Below are 26,863 nucleotides of genomic sequence, written 5' to 3' on the forward strand. Positions count from 1 at the left end.
GGGGACGCGCGGGGGTGCTGAAGCCCAAGGCAAGGTCTCATTCCCATGTAAATCACGCTGGTTCTTGACATTGTTTTGGGCTGTGGGAGACCGGGTTTTGTTTGGGTTATATGTGAACGGACTGTATCGTAATAACAAGCCAGTCTACGACAGGATTAAACTTCATCTCCAAGAAGGCATGAGTCCTTAGACTCCGAGCTGCAGAGTTTTAGAGCTGGAAAGGGGCCTGGTTTAAGCTCCTGATGTTACAAATAAGAAACGAAGCGACTTGCCCAAGCTCATACAGCCGGTCAGCAGCTCTCCCCAGATAGAGCAGCGGCTGCTGGCCCCTTGAGAGATCGCCTTCTCGCCGGATCATGGAGAGCACCGCTTCTGAGAGCTGAGATTTCTTTGGCTTCTGTCCTGGTTTGGACAGTTTTTCTTGGACAGCCCTGGACAGTACTAGCTTCCTGGAATCTCTCAGCAGGAGGGCAGAGCCGCAGAGCACATCCTCTGCTGGTGCAACAGACGTAGCGCAATTTTCCAAAAGGTGTTCTGTCCAGCTGGCAACACGGCCGGCGCCGGAACTCGTGGAGGCGGATACGCTCCTAAAATGTGAGCTCGTAGGTGCCTCGGTGGGGAGTCACCAGGAAGAGCAACCGCACACTTTCCTGCTGAAATCTGCTGCTCTTCCCCAGTGGCCACGAGGAGGCTGAGCGCCGGAGAGACCAGCGGGCAAGTCCGCCCCACTTATTCCGTATTCAACAGGTCCTTGTGGACAGCTTTCTGTGTACCTGACACCCATTTTTACCGCGTGAGTTGACTAAGAATCAAGGCGGAAATGAGGGGGAGTTTATTTTCCAGAGCAACAGAATCTTCGAGCAGGAAGGAACATGTAAGATCACCTCTGCTTGGGAAGCCGAGTGACACAGACCCGAGTCCTCTTACCCAGGAGGTGGGGCTGGAACTCAAGTGTCGACAGTTTAGTGGGGCTCCTCCCACCACACCGGCGTCTTCCTCGCTTGATGTCTTCCTGGGGGAAACTGATTTCACAAGTGAGGATTTTAAAAGTTTAGAAGAAGTTCTGTCGACTTGGGCTTCCTTTGGATACATCTAGGAAGTCGCGTTCACACGTGGCTGGCTAGACGTGCTTTCCAGACTGGAAGCCTGCCTCGTTCCTCCCCTAAAAGGGAAAAAACTGTAATAGTTTGTATCCATTTGGTGTTAAGATAAGGAAGGCAAGGATAGCAGCTTGTAAACACACTGCCAAAGAGACGGAGAAATAAACCACGACTGGTGTGAGCCGGCTTCTCAAGGGGAATTAAGTGCAGAGCCTGTCTCTTCAGGACTTTCCCACCGGACTTGGCCACTGAACACACGTGGAAAAGTCCCTCAACACGGGACTGTGGGCTGGGACCCAGTGGCCCCCTTCTCCTAACCCCTGCTTCACGATGGGGACGGTGAGGACTAAGAGAGTGGCTGGCCCGAGGTCACACGGCCTTTCAGTGGTTTAAAGGCAAAGCTATTGATTCAGACGTCGCGTGTCCGCTCAGCTGTCCGCCCATGCTGCCCTTCAATGACCGGCTATTCCAAGATTCTCAAAAGTATGATCCACCTCAACGTCTTGACATGGAAATTTTATTCCTGGACCCAAAGAACTGGGCCACAGCCGTGTTGTTAGAAGGTAAGTCTGAAGGCTGAAATCCATGGATTCAAGTTCCAGACTGACTGTCCTTGTATTCAATCGGGCTGCCTTCCCTGAAAAATCCAAACTTTTAAGTAGCTGTGTGTATGTTTAATTGCTGTTTAGAATTTAGTCAGCTCCCTCCACGGAGAATCTAAATCCCAGCAGGTATCTGGACCAAAGTACAATCTTTGCCTAATCTAAGCTTTCACTTAAAGCTTTCTATAAAATATGAATTTGTGAATGGGAGTTGATGGCCAGAGGCTGGGGAGTTACAGGATATTGAATGAGCTGTCACATTGCCATAACCTGATTTAGATCCGCAGAGGCAACTGTGACCGGAATTTTCTGGGCTGAAACGATGATGGGAGAGTTATACATAGCGAGGTTATGGCAGATTCGCCTTGGGAGTGACTGTAAGGGCAACGGATTGTGACGGGAGGTGAAATGTACGTGCGCGTGACGGCGTGCTTCCAGGGAAGGACGTTGCTGGGGCAAAGGGGGAGATTTATTTGGAATTTTAAGGGCATCGAAAATTTCAGAATCAGAACACCTTGTAGCAGGTGCATTGAATCTTAAATCATGAATTAAAAAAATCCAGTCACACGGCAGTCATCGCAGTAGCATTAGCTGAGGAGTTGATTTAAGTGATACGTCTTAGAACTTTTTAGGAGTAAAAGCTTACGTTGCCAATTCTGTGGGCAAACTTTGGCCAAGGCTCCACATTTCCAGAGGAAGTCCGACCGCTGGTTAGTAGGTGCCGGGCACCTGAACCACCCGCGGCGCAGCTCAGACCCCCGCCTGTGAGCGGGGAAGTGATCGCCGGGAACTTCGCGACCTCCCCAGCTTGTCTTCCTCCTGTGCCCTGGCTCTGAGGGGCGCACAGCCGCCCGCCCCACACCCGCCCCCGGGGTCACTGCTTCTGCCCGATGCTGCCTCACTGGGTCATCCTGATGGGAGGAGGCCGCTGCCCGGTTCTGGGGCCCCCTCACCTGCCCCCAGTTCCTGCGTTCTGATGCTGCACCTTTGCCCCTTCCTCAGGCTGGGGGGTCGTGGTTTAAATCACTTTTGTCTTGTAACACACGTGTAAATCACGCCCTGGAAATACGATGTCACTGCAGTCATTTCCTCATTAATAAGTCAGGCTTCTGAGCTGCTGCTTCAGATAAGCCAGCTGACAAAAGAGCTACCATCACCTTGCGGTCAGCCTCCTCCCGCTGGGGCTGGGGTGCAAAGACCGGACCAAAGGCCGATCACGGAAACAGAAGATTTAAGCTTTTGTTCCCCAAATTCTCAAATTGTACTGTTTCATCAGCACCTCAGCTACCTGGCTGAATGTGACTGTTTCATTTTTTTTAATTCATAATTCATGATACAATGTTTCTTCTACATGTTTCTCTGATCTGAAATTATCTATGTTCTTAAAATTCCAAGTTTAACTCTTCATTTTTGTTCCCAGAATTATTCCATTCTTCTCAACTCTATGGTCAAAAGAAACTCTTGGGAAAGCAAAGACTAAAAACCAAAAAAACAAAAAGACCGGAGATACAAATCCAGTGAGATGTCAAACACATTCAGGTCCAGACTGTCCACCCTAAGCCTCGTGAGTTACAGTGCCCACAGCTGCTTTTGACTGAGCTTTATTGGCAGCCAGAGCCAGGGCCAGGGCCAGGGCCAGCCTGCGGTCTCCTGTGGTGTCTGGTCTGACAATTAAGCACATACATATATCAGTGAGGAGGTTTAATTTGATTAGGTTTTATTCATTCACGTTCGTCTATGCATTCACAAATTTACTGAATCCCTAGCAGGGCTGGTGCAGGAGAGTCTCTGCTTGAGGAGTCTGTAGTCCAGCAGGACCACAAGCCAACACCAACCATAATGAGATGTAACAATTGAGATTACCAATAAGGAACTATTTCTTCAGTTCTCATCAATTTATTTATGTCGCTGGGGAAGAAAAATGGAAAACGTGGGAATTACTCAGCTTAAGAACGACTGTACCTCAACAGCTCAGTCAGCCACGTGGAACCCCAAACGTATTTTCTTCCACGTTAGGTCACAGAAATTGCAGCTGAAGGACTTTTTTTCTACATTGCCACGTACATTTAAGTCCTGGTGGCCGTGAAGAGGGGAAGGGTAAGAAAGCAGAAAGCAGGGTAAGAAGGAGGACAGCGGGGCATGAAATGGTGGCAATAACTCAGCCTGACCCCCGGCACATCCCCTTCCGTCTCTGAGCCTCAGGTTCCTTGCTGCACAGGAGATAGCACTCCGCCGCCCTCCGGAGCATGCCGCAGCTGCCGGGGGTCCAGCCCCTCTTTCTCGAGCAGGACCTTTCTGCAGCTGCTCCATTTTCCAGTGCCCTAATTTACAGACTTCCAAACTTCTCCACCCACATTCGCTGAAGTTAGCCATTCCCAAATGACCTGCCTTTCCTCTCCAGCCCCTCAGAACTCCGGTTAACTCAGGCTGCTGGCTCTCAGCTGGCTCTCAGGAGGCAAGCAACCCGATTGAACCCACTCACACCAACGCATGAAGGGCTTGACCGTCTCTGAACTCCCCTAGAGTTAGTTGCATTAAAAAAAAAAAATGCTTATTATCCAAAAAAGCATGTCTCAGTGAGGCGATCTCAGCCAGCGAGCCAAAGTGAAGTCAAAACTCCGCGCACAGTTGGGGAAAGATATTTTTGGGCCGGGGAAGGTCAGCTCATTCTGTGCACCTGTCCCTGGTCAGCTCCACACGGCATTTCCTTTTTCACAGTCTCGTTCCTTTCTTTACTTCTGAACTTCCAATTTCTCTAAAGCTTTCTGCCCACCTGGAATGGCTTTTTTGGCTGTAGCACCAGGGGTTCCAAAGGTGAGGAGACGAAGGAAGGAAGGGGCGTTTGCACACGCTGCTCATTTTTCTGAGTCATTTATAGGTAGGGCTCTGATTCTGCGGTAATGGCTCTGGGATGGTGGACATGTGAGTTTGGAGAGAAATGTTCTTTGGCAGTGAAAGTCCACATTCAGGGAACTTCTAAAGACTCTCCAGTGGCCCCAGGAGTACGTTTTGTAAGACTGATTGACTTACAGATATTTGTACCAAACTGTCAACATTTTGTATGTGAGCTGGCATAGATCTTGGAGATTTATTTTGTCCTCATTCCTTGTTTTAAATACAAGAAAGCCACAACCCAGAGAAGTAAACGTGAGCAGCCCCTGTAACGGCTCCTGTGCCCTCACTTCCTTTGGCTCTTGGCACAGCTGTGAGGACACACGTGGACCCTCGGTGGTGAGGTCTGTCCATGGTGCTTCCCCAAAAACAGGTTCCTCCCCCGAGACGGCAAAGCAGAGGACCAGCTACAGGGCAGGCTGTCTGCCGCGCGAGAAGCCTCCGCACTTCCAAGCTCAGATTGTCAACAGGGGCGTCTGGTAACACCACTGGCTGCCGCTCATGGTTGGAAGCAGTTGTTGGAAGCGGTGGAAATGGCACCAGAGCAGCAGTTGGGGGTGTCGCCCCATTTTGGGCAGCGCAGTTGCAGTATACCACGACCCCTGACATTCCTCGTTCATACACTAATTAGGGAAGACATTTAATCTGAAGAAAAGGCTAAGGATCCTCGACTCTTTTGGTCACAGCGCGGGCGGGGAGTGTCAAACAGGGTGATCTACGTCGAAATGTCTCATAAACTGGAAGTGTCTGCAAATGGCTGACCGTTTACGCACGGCTTTTCACTCCACCCTTCCTCCATCAAACTTGACTCTGTCTTCCTTCCAGCTGGCACAGTTCTCAGGATGTCAGTCCCCTCACAGAAGTTCAGATTTTTATGGCTGGAACTTAAATGCACTGCCAGGGGGAGTGTGGAGGGTCAGAATCAATGCTCGGTGGATTTCTCGTTATCAGCTCCTTCAGATTGCTCTGAAAAGTGCAGGTCAGTGGGCAGATGCCCTCGTGCCTGCTGGGGATATCTGACCCTGAAAGTAGTGAGAAAATTAAATTAAGATTTTTACTGTGCCCCCAGCAAAAACAGTTACCGAGCCAGTCAAGTGTTAGTGTGTCTGAAGCCTGCAGTCATAATTGTGTTACTAGGCAAGTTCTTAGAACGAGTGTCTTCTTCTTAATAAAGTGTTTTAATTATATTGCATAATTCTTGATCTCCCATGGAAAATGCTTCGTTTCTCCCAGTGAATCTTTGAATTTCCACTGCTCTCTTGCTTGGCATTTTAATTTAATCAAACACTAGTCATTGCAAAGAAACTCAAGAAGAACAAAGTCATTTTCTTTGCTCTGCTCTTCAGCATTCCAGTACTTGATCCGTGCAAATTCCATACATAAACAATGACAACTTCCCCATTATTTGAAAAGTATATAGATATGTGACCCAGTCAATTATGGAAACGATCCAAGAGTGCATTCATTTTGGAGTTACCCACTTAATAACAGAGAGCATATTAACTTTATTTTTAATGTATCTGTTTAGAGATTTAAAACTAAATTACAGCCATTTGTCTAATATTTTTGTGAAACATGTTTCAAGGCTTTCTGTAAGTACTTCAAAATGTCTCTAGGGATCTTGAGGATGCCTGTTACCAAAACTGCCACAAACATTTGTAACAAGTCACAGAACAGGAATCTTCTTGCTGCAGGGTAGGGTTTGCCAGTCGGATGTAGGTATGGATGGGCAGGAAATGGGAAATTAGATCACGGACGGATAATCCTCCAGAGCCCAGAACCCCGGCAAAGACAAGGTAACGGTGACGTGTGTACAACAGCCATGGACCAGGAACTTCCTGGGGACAGAGTGACACAGAGCCTGGCAGGTGGAAGAGGTCAGCTGTCAGAGACGTGAAAATGGAGCAGTCATGGTCAATGAGGGGAGTGGTTGGCCACACCTGTGGTCACACGATTCTGGCCACACCACATCACTGAAATTTAACTCAACTTGGGCTACTTTGCAAATTTAATACATGCTGTGGAGCTTCTCCCAAAACATGTTTTTCTGCAATTTGAGGGCACTCCTGGCTCACTGATGGAACGCCCCAAGCTCCTAAGTGTCCATGGACCCCAACATAAAAACTTTCCTCACCGTTTTTAGTTAGGAGATCTGTGTCTTGCAGGCATGCTCATGGCTGAAGGCTAATTATCATACACTGAGTTTACCTGATCCTTAAGATAAATCTGAAAGCTCCCAGGTTTCTGGTTCCCCTACTAACTAGGGATTTTCATAACCTCTTGCTGCTCCTTTCACTTATCTGAAAAACCCAAAGCAATGCAAAATTGCTTAATTTCCACAAATTTGTGAATTTCCAGCTTTCTTCCTGTTACTGATTTCTAGTTTCATACCATTGTGGTTGGAAAAGACCCTTGGTATGACTTCAGTCTTCTTAAATTTGCTAAGACTGGTTTTTGACCTGTCATATGCTCTGCCATGGAGAACGTTCCATGTGCTCCTGAGAGGATGGGGACTCTGCTGTTGCTATTTGGAATGTCCTGCGTACGTCTTCTAGGTCCGTTTGGTGTAAAGTATGATTCACGTCCAGTCTTTTCTCGTTGATTTTCGGTTTGAATGTCTATGCGCTGCTGAAAGTGGGGTTTTGCAGTCGCCTACTGTTATATATATCTTTCTATTTCCCCCTTCAGATCTGTTAGTTTTTGCTGAATACATTTAAGAGCTAAGGTGTTGGGTGCTTATATATTTGATTGCTATGTCTTCATGATGAATGGACCCCTTTTCATTATATAATGACCTCCTTTGTCTCTTATTACACTTTTTGGATTAAATCTGCTTTGATATAAGCATAGCTACCCCATCCTCCTTTAGTTTCCATTTGCATGGGGTATCTTTTACTGTCCCCTCATTTTGTGTCCATGTGTGTCCTTAAAGCTGAAGTGTGTCCCTTGTAGGCAGCATACAGTTGGTTTTCGGTTTTTAATCCATCCAGTCACTCTGCATCTCTTGACTGGAGAATTTAATCCATTTACATTTAGAGTAGTTATTGATAGGTAAAGACTTACAAATGCCATCTTACTGTTTTCTGGCTGTTTTGGAGTTCTTGGTTCCTTTCTTCTTCTCTTGCTGCCTTCCTTCATGAATTGATGGATTTCTGTACTGATATGCTTTGAGTCCTTTCTCTTTATGCTCTTTTGTAATCTGCTATAGGTTTTCACATCATTGTTACTGCCTCTTTAGTGGCAGGAGCTGGTTCAGACAGGCACGTAGAGATGGAGACCAGAGTAGGCAGCAAGGGCGAGGCCCAACTCTGAGTGCACTCATAGAGGGAGGGGAGTGACAGAGAGAGAGAGAAAGCCAATGTGGTAAAATTGATGAATCTCAATGTGTCAACAATTGATAAATCTCAGTGAATGGCATTTTTCAACTCTTTAAGTTTGAAATGACTTCAGAGTGCTATTAGTTAAAATATGTTAGCTGCTATTTGGAAAAAAAAAAAGTAAAAAACAAAACAAAACAAACGGATGAAGAAGCACCTCCAGGGACCACTGGATTCCATGTGACACTACATTCACCTGAGTAAGAGGAACATTTTGTTTTTTCCCAAATATCTCTCAGGAAGAGTGGTTGTTCCAGGATCCAAACCTAAACCTATCAAATTCCATAGCCTATGGGGTTTTTAAAATTAATTTTCACAATCAAATACATTGTTTGTTATGTTCCTTATTTAAAGATTCAGGTGCCAAATTCTAGTCTACTCAGAACTAGGAAGAGATGTCTTTCTCCTGCTGAGTCATGGTAGCTTTACCAGCTGATGCCCCTGAAGACATCCTCCTTCGGGATTTCAGTCCCAAGCACAGCCCGGGGTCAGGCCCACTCAGTTAAGTCCCGCTCTGTTTCTTAGAAAGTGTGTAAATTATCTAATCCTTTTAAACTCCACATCCCACATCTGGATTAAGTGAGACAGTGCATGCAGAGCATTGAATAGATACAACCACTCAAAAAATACAACCTAATATTTTCATAACATTTTGTTAATAATTACTTAGTTTAGGCTTGATGTCATTGTTAATCTCTCTTATCTATGCCTTTTGATGAACAAAATTTGGGGGGGGTTTGTGTTTTTTTTTCTTTTCAAATTAGTCACCAATGGCATTTGTTCAGATAGGCTAGGTTATATTGTAACAAAATCCCTGAAATTTCCGTGGCTTTAGCAGAAAAGACAAAACCCCTGTGTAGCCCTGTTCTGTCCTATGTCCCAGGGGACGTGGTCTCCACCCCTTGTCGCTGGCAGCTGCTGTGGCCGGGAGGAGAGGACCCCAGGAATCCCACGTGGGACGTCCCTCGCCCCCACCAGGAAGGGCTCGGGCCATTTCCGTGGCCTGCACTCAGCCAGGGGCTGCAGAGACTGCCTTCCACAGGCCCCAGAGCGGACGAGGACGGCTGTGACCATCCCGGGAGTGCCCCATGTTACTTATTTGCTGTCTTCTTAATCTAGCTTTAATGTAGTTTTGGTCTTTGTGTGTGTTTGTAAACCACTCCAAATCTTTATCATGAAAAAGTGCCTGTGGAAAATGACCTCCTAAGATTTTTATAGGGAAATTGGATTTGCTCACCCTTTTGCTATTTATGCCTCATAGCATGATGTTATTGGAGGATAATTCTTTGACACTTCGAGAATTTACATCTATTGTGCCTTGTTAGTTTCAAGGGATTTATGCCTGCAGAATGTCGTTGTCTTCCAGAACTATTCCACCAAAAACTCTTCCTCCTGACACTCAGTTATTAGCACTGTTTACATTCTCTGTGGAAGTAAATATTTCTGGATGTAAACTTAATCGGGAAGATTAATTACATAGAGCAATGATGATAACGCAGGCTTTCTTAAAACCATTACACCAGACACTTGCGTATTTGTCAAAATCCAACCTATTTGAAGTGCGGTTGGTCACCGTGGAAAACAAACGGGCGTAAAGCCCTCGAAGAGAGCTGGTTGTACAACTTACACGCGAATAGTGCCAACAATAACTAGGAAACCCTCCCAAGTTTATGATTTCAAAAATGGAAGTAATGTGGCTCAGTTTGAAAAGGGATTCAGAACATCAAATACTTAATCTCCTTTTTTTGAGAATTGGTCTGTAAACATGATGACTCTCGGATTTCTTACTTTTGATCCCATGGGGTCAGAAACATAAGGGACGTCCTATTTCTCAGGATATTTTGACATTTCAGTTTCAAATCCTCCTGAGAAACAGACACGGTGGAAGCGGATGAAGACAAAGGGCTGTATTGTTGTGACTTTTAAAAAAATCTTTCTATTAAATACGAGAGTGACTCGATCGTGCACTCGAGCTGAATTTGGGTGCTCAGGGCATTAAGTGGCGGGAAGGTGGGGCCGCCACCTCCCACACCGGCGCGGTGCCTCTTTCCTCAGAGGGGACTGGGCGAAGGGAGGGGGCGTGGCATGGAACCCCCAAGCCGCACCTGCGGTGCCGTCTGCTTCTGAAGTGGCTCTGAGCTGCTCTGTGCTCCCTGCCTGGGGTCCCCTCCAGGTTCAGGCTCCCCACCGTGCTGCTCCCCTTGTCCCCTGTGGACCTGCCCCAGGCGAGCGTCCTCCCCGGGGCTGAGAGGTGCTGGACAGACGCTCGCCGGCGGCCTCCACAGCCTCTCCCCGGGCCCCTGGGAGCTCCGCGTCCCAGGGGGCAAAGTCCCACATCCGTCTGCAGTCCCTGCGGCCAGGCTCGCCCTGCCTCTGCCTCCCAGCCGTGCTCCGCCTCCTCGTCTCCTGCGAGCTGGCCTTCTGCCCCGGCCCTCGAGGTCCGTGCTGGGGGTAGGGCAGAGGGGAGAGGAGGATAAAGGTGAACGCTTCACTATTTCGGTGACGACTCCGTGAGCTAGCGGCCACACGCAGTGAAATCGAGAACGTTGGCAAACATATTCCTCCTCCATTTCCACAGAACTTGCCTGTTCGTCTAATCAGGTCGGGCTGCGCAGGTCATTTAGGACATGTTTGCAACTGGGACAGGTTCCGTCTGGAAGCAGGCGGCTCCGTGGAAAGGGACCTTCGCGACTGGAGGGAAGACTGGTGCTCGTGTGTGACGTGCTGCTCTGACTCCTGACCTGGTTTCGTGCCTCCTCTTCCTACAGGCACAGCTGTGCGTCTTCAGCTGGAGCTGGAGCACTCGGTATCCTTCTCACGGGTTGCCGTGCGTGCTCGGGCAGGCTGGTCTACAGGAGCCCTGGACTGTGAATTGCTCAGTCACTGCCCGTTTAATTGGTTTCATCCCGGTCTCTTAAAAAAGTGACCATCCTGAAGGGCACGTCCAGCATGGTTATTTGTAGATAGTGCAGTGGGATGATTAACCGGTGGGAAGCAGGACGCCTGGGACCGCCGCGGTACCACCGCCGCTCGTCGTATCTCCTAATTGTGCGACGCTGCGCTTCCTCTTCCGAGGCGTGCTTGTCTCAGATCCCTGCGCGCGCCGTCAGCAGCTCCTGGGAGGGACTGCGGCTCACACCTTCCTCTGCCTTAGCATCTGCGACCATGTTTTATATTTGGCTGAATCTCAATAAATATTTTATGGATGAATTAATGGTTACCTTGTAAAAGTGTCTACTCAGCCATAGCAACTGGCTTGTCTCCATGGGCTGGGCATATCCTAGGGGTGTCAGAGCCCGAGAGTCTCAAAAGGGGAGTTTAAATAGTTTGTTTCTTGATGGTCTTGTCCTTGGCATTTAATCTTAGGTTTTCGGCCTGACTACAGAAGCCATAAGGATTAGTTTCAAATAATCCTGACAGTTGAGAGCAGGAAGGATCTCAGACGATGGGCCAAGGGTCCAGATTCAGAGCTGGAGGACCTGGGAGGGTGAGCCTGGTCCCAAGGCTCAGACTCACCGTGTCCAGGAGATGAAGAGCCTGGACCCATCCCTTCCTTCCTGGGGCTCTTGCCTCCAGTGGGCGCTAACGCAGCTGAGCCTGCCTCCTCTCCTTTTAGTATTGACTCTGTGGTGGCTTTTTACTGGAGATAGCTAAAAATAATATAATTTCAGGTTTGTATTTTAAAAGTATACTAATCAAAATCCCAGGCATATGACAAAATATCCGTGTGGTCGGGAGTGTGTGTGAGTATCAGTGTGAGAGTCCAGAACTCAGGGTCCCGTTCACCCTAACCCTCTGTGCGAAAAAGCCAGGAGGTCCTACCTGCCTCCAGATTGTGAGGAATAGGAAGGAGTACATCTGAAGGAAGTACCTCAGCTTTAGAAATTAATCTTATCATCCGTAGGAAGAATGTTACATGTTTAGTGTATGTGGCAATTTAACTCTGTAATTTCTCCTTTTTGTTTATTTCTAAACCAAAACCCTGTACTAAGTAGCTCTCACCTGGGGCATCTGCCCACAGCCCTGACCTGTTTTCTCCATGCGAGCTGGCAGACGAGGACAGCTGACCCCTAACAGGAGTCGTTCTTTGTTTCTTAAGTTATTTTGATTATTTAAGTGTGGCTAATGTTGGCAAATATAAAGCTCATTTAGAACTGAGAATTTCTCCCTTCTTGATTTCTTGATCGGTTTTATTATAGAAAAAGGTGGAAATGACCTGAAATAATATATCAATATATCAATACCAGATACCAATTCCACAACATGTGGCAAGTTTAACCTTGAAAATAAAATTTAAAGAAGTTCTCAGTACGTGCATTTTCTTTTTCACAAACTCCTTTTAATCGCAGGTCGATCTTAGTTTCCATATTTCCTGTCTATTTTTGCTACTCTATTTAGAGTTCTAAGTTTCAACCTCCCTGCAAGAAATACACTAGAGTTCTTCTTGGGAGAATTGTGGAAGGGGTGTAAACATTGGCTTATGTTTCTTCTTTTCTGGGATTAGTGGGTTTTTTCCTGTTGTCATCTCTTTGGGGACAGTCAAGTACTGGGCTAAATTTTCATTATTATTCAAAAAGAAGGATTTTTTAATTGATAAAAAGCCTAACTTGCCCTCAACAAAATGAGTTTTGCTAATTAAAAGGCTCTCATTTGAAGTCATTGTTAACACCTGTCGAATACCAACCAAACATCTGAGTGTTTACCCTTGTGTTTCGTGTTTGTCCTGTTTCCTCTGAAGGAATGGATGATAGTACTGTGGTTGCTCTGTGTGCAAAGTGCCACATTCCTAGGAAGAGTGCTGTTCATCAGCGGAGCCTGAAAACATGTGGGAGAACTCAGGGGAAGAATGAGTTAAAACCAAAAGAAAAAAAAAAAAAAGAAAATCCTGCCCCCCCCATAAGTTTTAAACCAAGTTAAAAATAATATTTAGTCGTCTGAATACTGGTAAATTATTATTCAGTGACCTAACTGAAACTTTAGAGTAAATCAGTGAGAATTAACACAATTACTCATATAACTACAGTGTAAACTAAGATGATGATAATTTTAAAAATCAAATCTAATTGACAGTTGTCACTGAATCTTGTTCCTTCAATGGCAGGCTAGCCTGTATTATGCTGCTTAATTCACTCTAAATTAAAAGTAAACTCCTATTCCCCAAAGATAAAATTATTTATAGTGCAAGTAAGGATTATTCTATTTCCTGAGATGTGTGGGATTTCTCCTACACAGTTCTGATGCCTTCTGGGAGAAGATCCCCAGAGCACCATGGCAGAAATCTTTTCCAGGTCCAAACCGCCCCTTATCACCAGGGAATACATGTGCTCAGGCATCCATCCCATTGCTTCCTTAAATGGGTCATGTGAGCAAGAAATCGGGTTGTGTTAGTAACCGTTAAAAGATGTATATGCTGAGTGTTCTGGTACTGAGTTTGGAATCTGCAGATACTAATTACTGTGTATAAAATAGATAAACAGCAAAGTCCTACTGTGTAACACAGGGAACCATATTCAGGACCTTGTAGTAACCTATAACGAAAAAGACTGTGAAAAGGAATATACGTATGTTTATGTATCACTGAAACATTATGCTGTACAACAGAAATTGACACGTTGTGAAATGACTACTCTTCAATAATAAAAAATCTTTTAAAGATACTGAAAATAGAATTAAATATTAAAAAAGTTCAAGCAAAAAAAAGATACTTACGTTGAATATACTGATCAAGAGACAATGTTCCCAAATAGTAAAACAAAAATATTATTAAAATATTTTAGATACAAAGGTTAATAAATATATTATAAATCATGTATTTCATAAACATGTGGCAGGTTCTGTAGATTTGTGAAAAATCTTACCATGAAGACTTTTCACTGCCAGGAGCAAACGCGAGGTGGTTTGTTTCATGAAAAACGTAATTTTAGGCACAAGGCTGGATGGCTTTAAAGACACTCTCCACATGGTCCCTCACAATGTCTGAGATGGTCAGACCTGAAACCCAGGGTGTGAGCGCTGTGTTCTGTAAATGAGGCTTAGAGAAAATGCTTGGGGTGTTTCTATTAGCATCGCTCACCTTTACTGACCCGCGTGCTGGGTGTTCCCTTGAGCACTGCACACTTCACTGTTTCTTACAAAGGCGCTGAGGTCGTTAGTACTGTCTCCATTTTACAGGCAACACTAGCTGAGGCACAGGGAAGTTCAGCGACTCGCTATCTGTCTCAGAGTCACCTGGGAGATCCAGGACTCCAGACGGAGCGACTGGGCTCAGGGTGAGGTCACCACGGGGCTTTCTGTCTGTGGAGCAGGGTAGTTACTTCCGGAGGCAGTGGAGGCCAGGGAGGGAGGGGCGGTGGGTGCAGCTAAAGCAAAGCACAAACGGGGAGCTTCCTCCAGGTAATGTTCAGCCTTTCTTTTCTACAGCATAGAGGAATTCATCCTGCTTCTTTACTTGGAAATATAGACCCTGAGTGGGAACACATCCTTTATGACCCCAATTTAGCAACAGCCTCAAGCTGTTCCTAACTTCAGATTCCTGCGTGACTGACTCAAACTGACAGTGATGAACAAATCTGGGCTGACACTTTACCAAAATTCGGGTTATTTATCTCATTAATATTTTTCTTTAGGCAAAATATATTTGTTATGCCCTTTCTATTTATAAAATGGAAATTGAGTCAGAGGACCCTCTGTGACAGGCAGCAGAGCAGCAGAAGACAGGTGGTTTAGATGCCCTTAAGAGGACGCCTTAGCACAGTTTGAAAAGTGCAGTCTCTTTGTCAAAAGATGTAAGTCTGATTCGGGCGGTGCTCCCTGTTACCACTTTGGTCCTCTGCACAGAAGTGGCCTGCATTTCTAAAGCAGGGCTCCTGCCACGCGCGCCACAGTCCCACACGCAGCTCCTGAGAGCGGGGATGTGACCAAGCTGCCGCACTGGCTTCCTTTCTGCTGACCAGGCTTCTCGAGGTGTGAGATTGAAGCTGCAGTCCAGCCCCGAAGCAGAGGTCTGGGCTGCTGGCGCCACAGCTGTTTGTTCTTCTTTCAATAACTCCCTTCATGGGCCACCTTATGGAGAATCTTGTCAATAAGCCATGACTGGTGATCTGTCCCTTCCATCAGGAGGATTCAAATATACTGAAAATCCAAAGATGAACCCTGAATATACCTTTAACAAAGTCCGAACATCGTTTAACAAGCACCCTCACGGCAGGCTTGGTGCTTCACCCGAGGTGTGGGCTCGCCCATCCTGGTCTGAGTGGGTCCGAGTGCGGAAGGATTTGAGGGAGAGTCGATTTTTTTAAAAAAGGTAATCATTCTCGAAAAGGAACATTCTTGAAAGAGGAAGTTTGTGGTGAGGCTTTATGACAAGTTTAGGTGTCCAGATGTCTCCTGTGACAAATGTCAAATTTATCTCCATTACCTCTGATGAGTTAGCAAGAGCATTTTGTAGATCCGAAGACATGACCTCAGCTTCATCTGGTTTACAGGTAAATGCTGGTAAGCAGAGGCCCGGGGACTGCTGTTCTGAAGCACTTCCTCCCCAGGCCCAACACGATTCCTTGGCTTCTCCCCGACTGCAGCCTTTGAGAACTGAAGAAGGTAATTATCATCCTCGGAGACGCCATGCTCAGAGGACCCGCAGGGCCCTTGTGACGTGGGTCGTGTCTTTGGGCATTTTAACCAAGCCCAGGAGGAGGCTGGTGACATCCTTAATTCACGGGTTGGGTCAGGCACGCTCCTGGGCCCTTGGTGTTACGTCCGCCTGCCCCGTGCTTGCTTCTCTGTTGTTCACAGTGTCAACTGAAATAAGATGCACAACCTAAAAGTTGAGACTTTATTCAGTAGACTTTCTGAGTACTCGAGCCCCCGGAGGCAGCCTCTCAAATCCCACTAAGAGACTGTCCGCCCAGGCAAGGGCGGAGTCAGGATATATAGAAGTTTTTGCAACAAAGACTAGGTAGTCAGAACATCAAAAGATTACTGTTAATGGAAGAAAACCAGACATCTCAGGTTAAGGAATTTAGCCCTCTTCTATGGATGGGCAAGTCTGGGCCCACTGAGATCACGCCATTGATGCACACCGAGCTCTCTAGGGCCAGTGTCCTATCTTCCACATCCTGAGTCCCCGCAGGGGTCATGGCTGGGGGTGGCAGCAGATGCTGGGGCACCTGCTGGTCTGCATCCTGAGTTCCCTCCGCTCACCGTCCGGGGCGGCAGTAGCGGCGATGACTTGATGGCCGCAGCGTCCTTTATGCACTGATGTGGCTGCAATACTTATCATTCACAACAGCCACACACACATCACAGCACCGGCCGCACTGGCTCTGGTGTGTCAGTCGGTGTCTCAGTAGGTGGTGGACCAGGTGGGGGCGTGTTCAGTTGCAAGGTGAGGTGCTAAGGCTCTGTGGCTGAGAGAGGCCGAGGCTCTGCTCCAGGGCTGAGAGGAAGGGAGGGGAGGAGCTGGGGGCAGAGGAGGGAAGGCAGGGCCTCTGGCGGGGTTGGGGGGCTCGCAGGTAGGAGTGTGGGGTCAGCGGGCCTTGTGTGGGGGAGGGGAAGGGATGGGCAAAGCTTAGAGCAGTGACTGCCTTGACTACCAGGTTAAAATGTGGCTTTGCAAGCTGGCGAAGTGTGACCCCATGCAGAGCCGACCCTGGGAGGCTCAGCTTCACTTCCGGTGACCCTCCCAGGACACAAGGCCTGCAGGCGGTTAAAATAAATTCCAAATTACAAGCAGAGTAACTGTCAGAAAAAAAATCCTCATTTACAAAATGGAATGAAAAAATAATTCCTTCTACCATGGTACCAAGGCCTCAAATTTGTGACCTGCAAATTCCTTTTTCAAAAAGCACTTGCGTTTATTCTGAGTCCATAGGGGATGCCAGGCCTGTGCTAAGAGTGTGTGACCACGGAGGAAAGCAGTGAGTTAATTCTCCTCCCGGAGGCCTAGTGAGCAAGCCTTCCTAAGGGGAGGACCCTTGCAGAGCCCAGGGTTGGGCGGATGTGTCTCCCATTGGGCAAAAGCAGTAGATCTGGCTCAGAAAGCTGCGTGGCTGCAGACGCCGAGGAAACTCAGTGCCTGCAACTGGAGAGAGATATCAAGCATTCCTTTCCATGACTTCTTTATATGGAAATAAACTGGCCGACCAACCCATTGAACTAGGGTCCCAGTAAATAGCCTGTATCTTCAGTCGCATGGAGGAGATGCTCTTTGAAAAGTTACATCTGACCAGATTTTACATTCTCTGTTGTATCCAAATGCGCAAAAGGGAGGTTAAAATTCTAACTGGAAATGCTTTCTGTAAAATTCCTCCTCAGTGATAAAATTAGGTAACCGTATTCTTTTCACAGACCATTTTTCCTTCAAGATCACACAAGGGTTTTCAGATGCGATGTCTTCACTGTCAAGTGTAAATCTTTGGTGCCGGACTGAAGACAAGACTACAGCGAATGAGAAGAATGTGCAGATAATAACCACCCACAAGAAGACAAAGGGATTCGCCTTGAACTGAAAAGATTAAAGAGACTAGACTCATTTAATCCTAAGAGAATGGTTATTTAATGACAATCTTCATATGTACATATGCATGGTTGCCACACAGGAAATGGCCAGTAACTGTTTTGTGCCTTTATGTGAAAAAAGTAAAAGGAAGCAGTGAAACCGAGCAGCAGCAGAAAGGATTGAGTTCAGACTTGAAGCAGGACCTTGAGTGAGGGCTGACTGCGTGCGGAGGGGTCGGAGTGCCTTCTCCAGAGGCGGGACGAGGCGGGGCAGGCCGCTGTCTGCTGGCCTGCTTCAGACGTGGTCTTGTCTGACGGCAGCGCCGATTCAGTAAACTCAAATATTTGCTCAGGCTTCTGGTACTTTAGTTTATTCTATTTTATGTTATTTTGGCATTTAAATTTGTGAAACAATACTAGATAGCATTAGAGCATGGGAAACACAGAGTCAGCGAGAACCACTAATAAATTTACTTTTGTATATGGCTGGTCTGAGAAATTCTCTTCCATTTATACGAGGCAGGTAACCCCTCAGATAAGTGGCATTTTCAGATTTTCTTTTGAAATGATTTTTTAAAAATGATATCCTAAAAGAAATTGGGAGAAAGATGAATTAACTAGTTGGCATGATTGACTCCTTAAAATAAATAATATTTCAAAATAGAATTTTGGATAGTAATCGTTATTACTACAATGGAATGCTTGGGATAAAATTTAGAGTAACATGTAAGTAGATGACAAGGCATTTTTTAATGACTTGTTTTTAGAGCAGTTTCAGATTTGCAGGAAAACTGTGAGGCTAGCACAGAGGGCTCCCAGGCACCTGGAACCCAGTTTCCTCTAGTAATGATGTCCTACCTAAGTTTGGTGCATTTATTACAATGAACCAATCAACACTGATGTATTAGTGTTATCTAAAGACCATCTTATTCAGATTTTCTCAGTTTTCATCTAATGTTCTTTTTCTGTCCCAGAATCCCATCCAGGACGCCGCGTCACGCCAGGTTGTCGTGTCTCCTTAGGCAACCCTTGGCTGTGACAGTTTCTCACTTTCCCTGTTGAGATGATCTTGACAGTTTTGAGGAGCACAGGTCAGGTATTTTGGAGGCTGCTTCTCAAATGGGGTTTGTCTGTTAGTTTTCTCATGATTAGCCCAGGGTTACAGCTCTTGGGAGGACGGTCACAGGGTAAGGTGCCATTTCGCCACCTCACATCCTGGCGCATGCTGTCAATCTGACTAATCACGGTCACGTTGACCTCCGTCACCTGGCTGAGGTCAAGTCTGTCGTGTTCGTCCGCCGCAGAGTTCCTCTTCTTTTCTTTCCCCCTTTGGCGGGAAGTCACGACGCGCCTTCAGTAGCAGGATGTGACGCGCTGCCTCCTCCGGAGCAGGGTGTCCGTGTAAATTGCTTGGAATTCTGCCTGGGAGGTATGTTTCTTCTATCTCATTTATTTATTAAATCATGTATTTCTATCAAAATGGACTCAGATATTCATTTTACACTTTGAGTTATAATCCAAAAGCGGGAACAGTCTGAACAGCTTCTGCTCAGGTTGGGGAGCTGTGGCCGTTGGAGCTCTGCAGGCTGGCTTCCTGCGTCTTTGATGTTCCCTGGCCCTGAGTTTACTCTGGACGCCCCTTACTTTATGGCAGTTCAGGATACTCGACTCATCTTATGTTTCCTGCCTCGGTCCTAGAACCAGAAACTTCTGCAAGTATCGCTGGTTCCTTTTATCGGAAAATGGTACTCGGAAGCAGGCTGGGTACCAGGTGTGCTCACTGCACTGTGCACTGTCGCTCCAGGGCCCCGAGGTGACAGAGGAAGGAAACATGTCTGTGTACTAACTGCTGGTGCCCGTGTACTTACAAATATTCGTGTACAGGGCCATGTGTGTCTATATTCAGGTAAATATGACTTCACTCCTATGTCTCTGACTCTGGGCTGTTGGCACGTGGATCGTTACAACCTCCTCCCTCAGCTCACCTGTAGACTCCGGCCCTGTGGGGGCACTGGCTCCCACCGCCACCGCTCACTGATTCACCGTTCAGCGCTAGTGCACACGCGTGGTGGTGTCAGCTGTGAGCCGGGCCCGGTGGGAAACCCCCATGAGAGCCCAGGGCTGAGGGGCCGCTCCCTCGGCCTCCCGTCTCACCCAGCCCACGCGCTTCCAGAGTCACTGGGGTCGGTGCCTCTGCCCCCAGCCCCCTCACTGAAGTCGTTTCATTCATTTGTAACTGTTAGATTCTTCCCCCCCGCATTTCATATTCTATCCTGGTATCTGCCAAACTTCTGAGCAATTTTTAAAAATTAGACGCATTAAGGTCACACTTAGTGCTGTAAACATCTATGGGCTTTGATAAGCACCACGTTCTAGAATTACATTATCACACAGAACCCTTCCACTGGCCTGGAGTGTTCCCGGGGGGTCACCTTCTCAGACCTTCACCTCTTCCTCCAACTCACGGCACCTGCTGGTCTTCTGACCGTTGCTGTAGTTTTGCCTTTTTTGAAATGCAGTTGAATTGAAATAACATGGCATGCTCCTTTTCCAGACTGGCCTCTTTTGTTCACCATATGAGTTTAAGACTCCTCCCTGTGTTTTCATGACTTGCGACCTCAGTTATCTCTACAGCTGAGCCGTGCTCCCTACACGGAGGCCAGAGTTAGCTGATCCATTCACCCGCTGAAGAACACCCTGGTTGCTCCCGGTTTTGGTGACTGGGAAGAAAGCTGCTGCAACAATCATGTGCAGGGTTTTGTGTGGATTCTTTGTATATTTTGGACACGAGCCCTTTGTCAGATGCATGCTTTACAGCTCTTTCCTCCCAGCGTGCGACAGCGAGCTCACTGCCAAGCTCACGGGCACCTGCGTTTTCTCCTATGTTCTCTTCCCGAAGCTTTGCTGTTCTGCATTGTCTTCCACCTCTATGATCCGTCTGGAGTTAATTTTTGCGAAAGGCATGAGATCTATGTGTAGGTTTTTTTTGTTTTTTGATTTTTTTTTTTTTTTTTGCACAATTATTGCAGAACCACCTGTTGAAAACCAACAGGTTTACTTCTATAATCCTGCTCAGTAAACACACGTTTCTACTTCTTAGAACCCAGTTACCATTTCAGAAGAGAAAGACATCTTGGCAGAAGAGGATTCCTTCTGGTCAACTGGCTGGGGCCTTCCGCTCTCAGCTGCTCCTTCCAGGCGCCCGGGAGCGGCAGCCGGGGCCGTGCCGGCCGGGGGAGCGCGTGCCACACTCTGAGTCCGGCTGGTCGGGTGCCTCTGGGCTGTCGGGGCCGCGTTAACTTTCAGTGTTGACTAGTCCAGGAGGGTGTGTTGAGTTAGTAAAGGAGGCGGCTCAGGGAGCAACCCGGAGCCTGGGGAGCGGGGTAAACCCCCGCCGCCCTCTCCCGCACTTGGACGGCGCGGCTGACGGCTCTCGGGGCCGCTGGGGGGGAGCTCACCCCTGCAGTCAGACGGGGTCCCAGACTTTGAGTCTGGGAAGCGGCCTGTGCTCAAGGCAAAGATCCAGGTTTCATCCTGCTTGAGCGGAAGGGCACGATTAGAGGAGAAAAATGGCTGCACTGGGAACAGAAGACAGAACTGCGCTTCACCTGGGTCTGCCTCGCAGTTAATCGCTTCTCAGGAGGGACAGTAAGCCTTTCTGCCCGGCAGACAGGCTCGCGCTGTTTCAGCCCAGCGTGGGCTGCGGAATGGAGTCGATGATTAGATTTTTGCATTAGTCATAGAAAGACAAGGTGCGTATTATTTTCCCCTGCGTTTCCTCATGAAATATAAACTATCCTTCCACGGGGTATTTGCTTAACCAGGTCATAGGAATTCTTAATTTCGAAAGAGGAGGAAACGGCTTCTGAGAACCAGGACCAGCACATCTGAGACCTCTGCAGGTGCTTCTCGTCCACAGGAGACACCTGTCTCCCTGCCCTTCAGCAGCATCTTCGCTCTTCAGCTCGGAAACGAAGTCTGTGACAAAGCATTACTATGAAATTTTGGTTTCAGAAGAAGACTGCATTTGTATAGACAGTAAAAGTGCCATTAGTTTGTCTTTAATAAGCTTCAAACATAATCATCCAAATGATGTTCTGCAAAAATAATTGGAACAAAATTATTCAATACATTTTTAGGTGTTTGCTTATATTTAAACTTGTCAAAATTCATAACTTAAAAGTATTATGGATTCAAGGAATGTTCCACACTGTCCTCAACTCTTGCTTTCAGACTGATTTTTACATGTGGAAGTGTTTTAAGAAAAATTAAAAAGGGCTTACCAAGAAGGCTTTCCTAACTCTGATAAAACTCTGAAATGCGCGCACTCTTGTCACGTGTGTGACTGAAAGGTGAAAAGGGCCCTCCTTGTTTCTGATATATTTTTAAAAATCTCATGTCGGTTGCATTTTGTTTGTTCTGTGTTCACTACTTTTGGTGCCCGGGATGTGAGTGCGTGTGACCCAGTTTCCTTGCAATCTGCACCTTTTGGTTGGCTGTTTCTGAATGCAGTTACCAAGAGCTGAGAAGTTTTCTAAGGGGATCTTGTTGGAGAAAGATGTCCATCTCATAGAAAGTAGGGAAATGCCTCCTTTACAGAAGGTATGGGCCCATCTTGAGATTCACAAAGCATTAACATCTCTGTAAAAATCTATAAAGCGTTCATAGACGAAGCTGTTTTTGGTTAGAAGCCCATTAAGTCTTGATTTCTACGCACCCTTTGAGATGCTTGCAATGTAGTTGTTGGTCTCGTATTAACACACAAACTTCACTTACTGTGTGCCAGGTACCTTCAGAGCATCACTGCTTATCGCTCAAGACAATTCTGAGACTGAAATGGCTGGAGTTTCACTTACAAATTAATAATAATCTCCTGTAACGCACTTCAGGCTGTCTCTTAATTTCCTTTCCAAGTAGGCATGTGGTTTTAAACTCAGCTCCCTGTCAGTCTTGACAGGCAGTATTCACGTGACTCGAGTGTGTCCCGGCTCCTGACCTCAGAGAGGACATCAGAGGGGCAGTGCCGTGGACCGCTGGAGCAGGGCCGCTCTTCAGAGCCTGGCTGAATTTCGGTGTTTGTCCAGCTTGCTCATCAGAGACCGCTGTTTCCAGCTGCACTGCAAGCTGTCCCAGAGTTTAATTCCCTGCTTATTTTTTTTTTTAGTAATCGTCCAACCAAGCACCTCAGTAACGTGCCAAAGTATGAGGGAGACTTCACACCTCAGCTGGTTCACATCTGCAGGGAGAGAAAGCAACTGGCAGCTGAATCCAGCCTCACAAACCCCCCGGCTTGTCAGCCTCCCGGGGACTGCGGGGCAGACCCGGAACCGCCGAGAGAGAAGTAGGTATGAAATGACACCCGAATGCAGTATGCTACATGTTCATCCATTAGTCTGTTGACACTATGTTTAGAGAGAGGTTTTATACAGCTCATGGATTAAATCAAAGCTTTCTACAAAGCACCTAGGCAGAAGGATGACGCGTGTGCGGCACTGACGCTGTGTGGTGCGTTCACCTTCGCCGGGCAACACGAGGAAACACCTTCACCATGTGTACAGTCGTTACCCCTGTCGTTGCGTTAGCTTTCCAAAGACATCAGATTCAATGGCAGAGTCTTAACTGACATGAGTATTTAAGGGTATCCTTAAATAAAAAGTGCTGCCAGAAGAACATAAAGATCTATCAAGCACTCAGCACACAACAGGCACTAGTCTAGAATTTGAAGGTGCATCGGGGGACAAGACAGGACAGGCAGAGTCTTGGCTTCTGTGGAGTTTGGGCTCCTTCCTCGCTCTCCCTCCCTCTCCCCCTCTGTATGAGGTTAGTAACCTGATGAGCACGTCTTTTGTATAAAATTAGACTGTGGTAAGCGCTGCCCAGAGAATTAAAACTGGATTGCTTGACGGGGAGCGACACCGTCTCCTCTACGGACTGAGGAGGGAACCCCTGGCCTCGTGCAGGCCGCACGCTGCGCGGTCTACTGCAGGCTGGGTGGTCGGGGAGGGGGTCTGTGGGCACATTCAAGCCCATTGAGACACGAAGAAGCCAGGAGCGTGAGGGTCTGCACCTGGATCTAGAAGAGCGTTCGGGGTGGGAGCAACAACTAGTCTACGAGTCCCAAGGCCAGCGTGAACTTGGGGGAGAGCAGATGAGAAGCAGAAGTGTGTGCAGAGAGCAGGTGATGGTGGGAGTGACAGGGCAGGAAGAGGAGAGGGAGGAGACGCCATGCAGACACTCACTGGGGTGTGTGTTTGACACCAGGCGAAGCATTTTGCCCCCAGGAACTTCTGTCATCTTCCTCGCAGCCTGTGCAGTGGGCACTTGCCCCATCCCCGTTCGTGTGAAGATGAGGGACCCTGACTCAGAGTGTCACAGCTGGGCTCGGGGCGCATGGGGCCGCGTCCGCAGACCCTCAGGGCACGAGCGTGGACTCCATCGGAGGTGTGTGGAGGGGTTGTTCTGGAAGGCTTTACAAAGGAGGGCCATTTGATCTGCCCTACACTGCAAACGGACGGTCGGGGGAAGGAGGCAGACAAGTGTGGCTGCAGAAGGACTTCTTGGGAGGCAATGGTGGAGTCAGGTTTGGGGTCATGGGGTCCGGTCCCAGCACGGCCATGGTCGCAGTGCATGTGTGACTGGGTTTGGGGTGTGTTTTGGAACAAAGCCAGCAAGATTTGCCGACGGAGTCAGTGTGAAGGTAAGGGAGAGAATCAAAGACAACTCCTAGCTGTTTGATTTAAGTAAGAAGAGTATGATGAACGTCCGCGATGATCGTGGTAATTGTACATGGCGGGCATTTGGTGTTGCCTGAGTGTGCCGGACCCTGTTGAAAGCACCTGTACCCGTGCTGTGTTGAGTCCTCAGTGCACCTCTGCGCAGGTGCGTTACTACCTCTCGACCTCACAGATGCAGACGCTGGCGTGCTGAGGGAGTGAATGGCTTGCCCAAGGTCGCACAGCTGGTTAAGTGATGACCCAGTCCGCTCGGCCGTGCAATCTGTCCGCGTAAACACCGTCCTCTGTGGACCCTCCTTTGCTAGCAGGGGGCTGGGCTTTTCCTCTGGGGAGGGAGGAATTCAAGAGTCCCGCTGTGGGCTATGATAACCTGGCGAGAGCCTAGAAAACCCACGTGAAGATGAAATCAAGCAACTGGAAAGAGGGATTTGAAGTTCTGCTGAGAAGTGAGGACCAGTGACCCAGGTCTGGACGTTATGAGCGCGTAGATGGTGCCCACAGCCGTGAATCTGGATTGTACAGCCTGTGACAACAACCGCTGACACGTCAGGGCCCCTTCCACGGGCCAGGCGCGGCTGCGAGGGCCTCGCGCACACTGGCTGACTCAGGTCTTCACAGCAATGGCCTGAGTCAGGGCTGTTATCTAACTACTGTCATCCTCATTTTCTTTGGTAGGTTAGGAAACTGAGGTTCCAGGGCCTTATGCCCAAGGTCAGTCAGCCAGGAAAGGTGACTTTCAGTGTGCCAACCGAGGTAATTTAAGTTTCATGCTTAGAATATAGTAAGTACTCAGAAATGTGAGGTACTATTAGTGGTGGTAACTGCCGTCATCTCTGTGGTGATGTTTTTACGTGTTTTGGCAGAGCCCAGCTCAGGACCCAACAGATGAGCCGTGAACTGTGTGAAAGTCTCAAGCTGGTGAAGAAAAAGCAACAACAACAAAAAAGAATTCATCTTTCACTATGAAAAGAACCCACGGATGTGCACCTTGGAAAAAGGGTCATTCTGAGACAGAAGAAGCAGGATTTGGTAAAAATGATGGTTTAGGACCAGACTGCTCTGTGCTGCGGCCCCGCACAGTTGCACACTCACAGGCAGATGAGTGGAATGAAAGCATTTTCTCGATTCTTACAGTCCAGACCATTGTCTCGCCTTCCTCTGCGCCCAAGAAGGGATTCTGGATGCAGGGCTCTCGCTGACTTTTCCTTAAGCCCCATGGTGCCACGACCGCCTTCAGCGGAGGTGGGATTTTAGAATTGGAAAAAACAGTTTCCCTCGAGGGTCGAAGTCAGTTTAGCCTGGGAAGTTACGTGGTGTGCTGGTGACAAAGGACACTTTTCCGGAGCCTTGTTTCTCCGTCTCCCTTTTCTCCCCGAAGAGGCGTTTCTGTTTCTCAGTCCGTCTGGCCCGAGTGTGATGGTGTCCCTGCAGGTGCTCCGTGCTGACACCAGACAGATTTCCCTGGGTGGCAGGGCTGAGGGACCCCCTTTCCTGAGTCATCCAGAACAAGACAGGCTGTAACACCCACTGGGGATATAGCCTGTGAGAAACAAGGTTGCCTAATGACTTGTTGCACCTCCGTTTTCTGCTTTTCCACAAACGGCTGGTACTATGACCGTCATGGTTACGGACGCCATCTTTTTTATATACATCATACTTACTGTTTGGTTCGGATTTCTCAGGGGGTGAGAATGATAGTTTTTTCAAAAAAAAATCTTGCTTGGATGCTTTGGGATTTTGCAGCTCAGGGTTCACGTGGCAGAGGTGGCATCAGCCTTCTGGCCCACTGTGGATGCGCTGACGCCGGTGAGCCGGAGACGGGAAGGGGCGCGAACGCACCTCCCAGAAGGGCAGGTCGGTGTCAGCTGCGGTATCCACTGAGGTTACAGGTTCAGGTCTGTACGGAGGAGAGTCTTCATTGCTTTAATTAAAATTTCTCTTTACTGAAATAATACTCATTTATTTTAAAATTTCTATTTTAAAACACATTTAAAAATCAATACCTTGTGACTTTACTACAATAAATAAATTTTTAAAAATGAAAAAAATAAAAAGTGAAAACTGTTCAAAACTCAAACAGTCCTTCAAAGCTTGTCTTTCAAAACAGCTGTCTTCTGTCCACCCCTTCCAGCCCCAGAATCTTCCTTCCCAGAGACAACCGTCTTCATGTCCATCTGATTCTGCCTGGGCCTCGTATTCCTGGATACATGTTATGGAAGATGATCAGCTGATCTACACAAACTCTTCACTGCAAGAGGATGTCCATTCCCCATCTTCCCAGCAGAAGTACATTATGTTGAAAACTGTGCTTAAATTAACATTCAGTGTTTACAGTCGTGACTGGGTGGAGATTGTTCCAGGCTGAGGCATGCATCCGGGCTTGTGGGCTGTGATGATATCTGATGTCTATGATTTTCGTCTTAGAATTAAAGTGTCTTTTAAAAAACCCAGTTGATTATGTTTTGTTTCTTTTATAGCTTTCATAAAAAACTTCAGGCATTCAGACTGTTTCAGGTATTGAGAATAATGGAGCAAATATCCATGTATCCCTCACACCATTTAAGAAGTAAAACCTTATAAACACCGCTGAAGCCATGGATATGCTGTTTTTTGATCACGTTTCCTTCCCTGCCCACTGGAGGAACACACTATGAAATTCTGGG

The 26,863-nt window shown here is 47.5% G+C and overlaps 1 long non-coding RNA gene across 1 annotated transcript; it reads left to right on the plus strand.

Annotated features, from left to right (window-relative positions):
- Window positions 1–26,641, plus strand: LOC116661468. Its single transcript, XR_004317333.1, has 4 exons — window positions 1–1,663; window positions 15,456–15,567; window positions 22,631–22,807; window positions 25,064–26,641. It is a non-coding gene; the product is annotated as an uncharacterized LOC116661468 (long non-coding RNA).
- The last annotated feature ends 222 nt before the right edge of the window (window positions 26,642–26,863 follow it).

Source organism: Camelus ferus, chromosome 35 (genome assembly GCF_009834535.1).
Source record: "Camelus ferus isolate YT-003-E chromosome 35, BCGSAC_Cfer_1.0, whole genome shotgun sequence".
In the NCBI taxonomy this organism is placed as follows: domain Eukaryota; kingdom Metazoa; phylum Chordata; class Mammalia; order Artiodactyla; family Camelidae; genus Camelus; species Camelus ferus.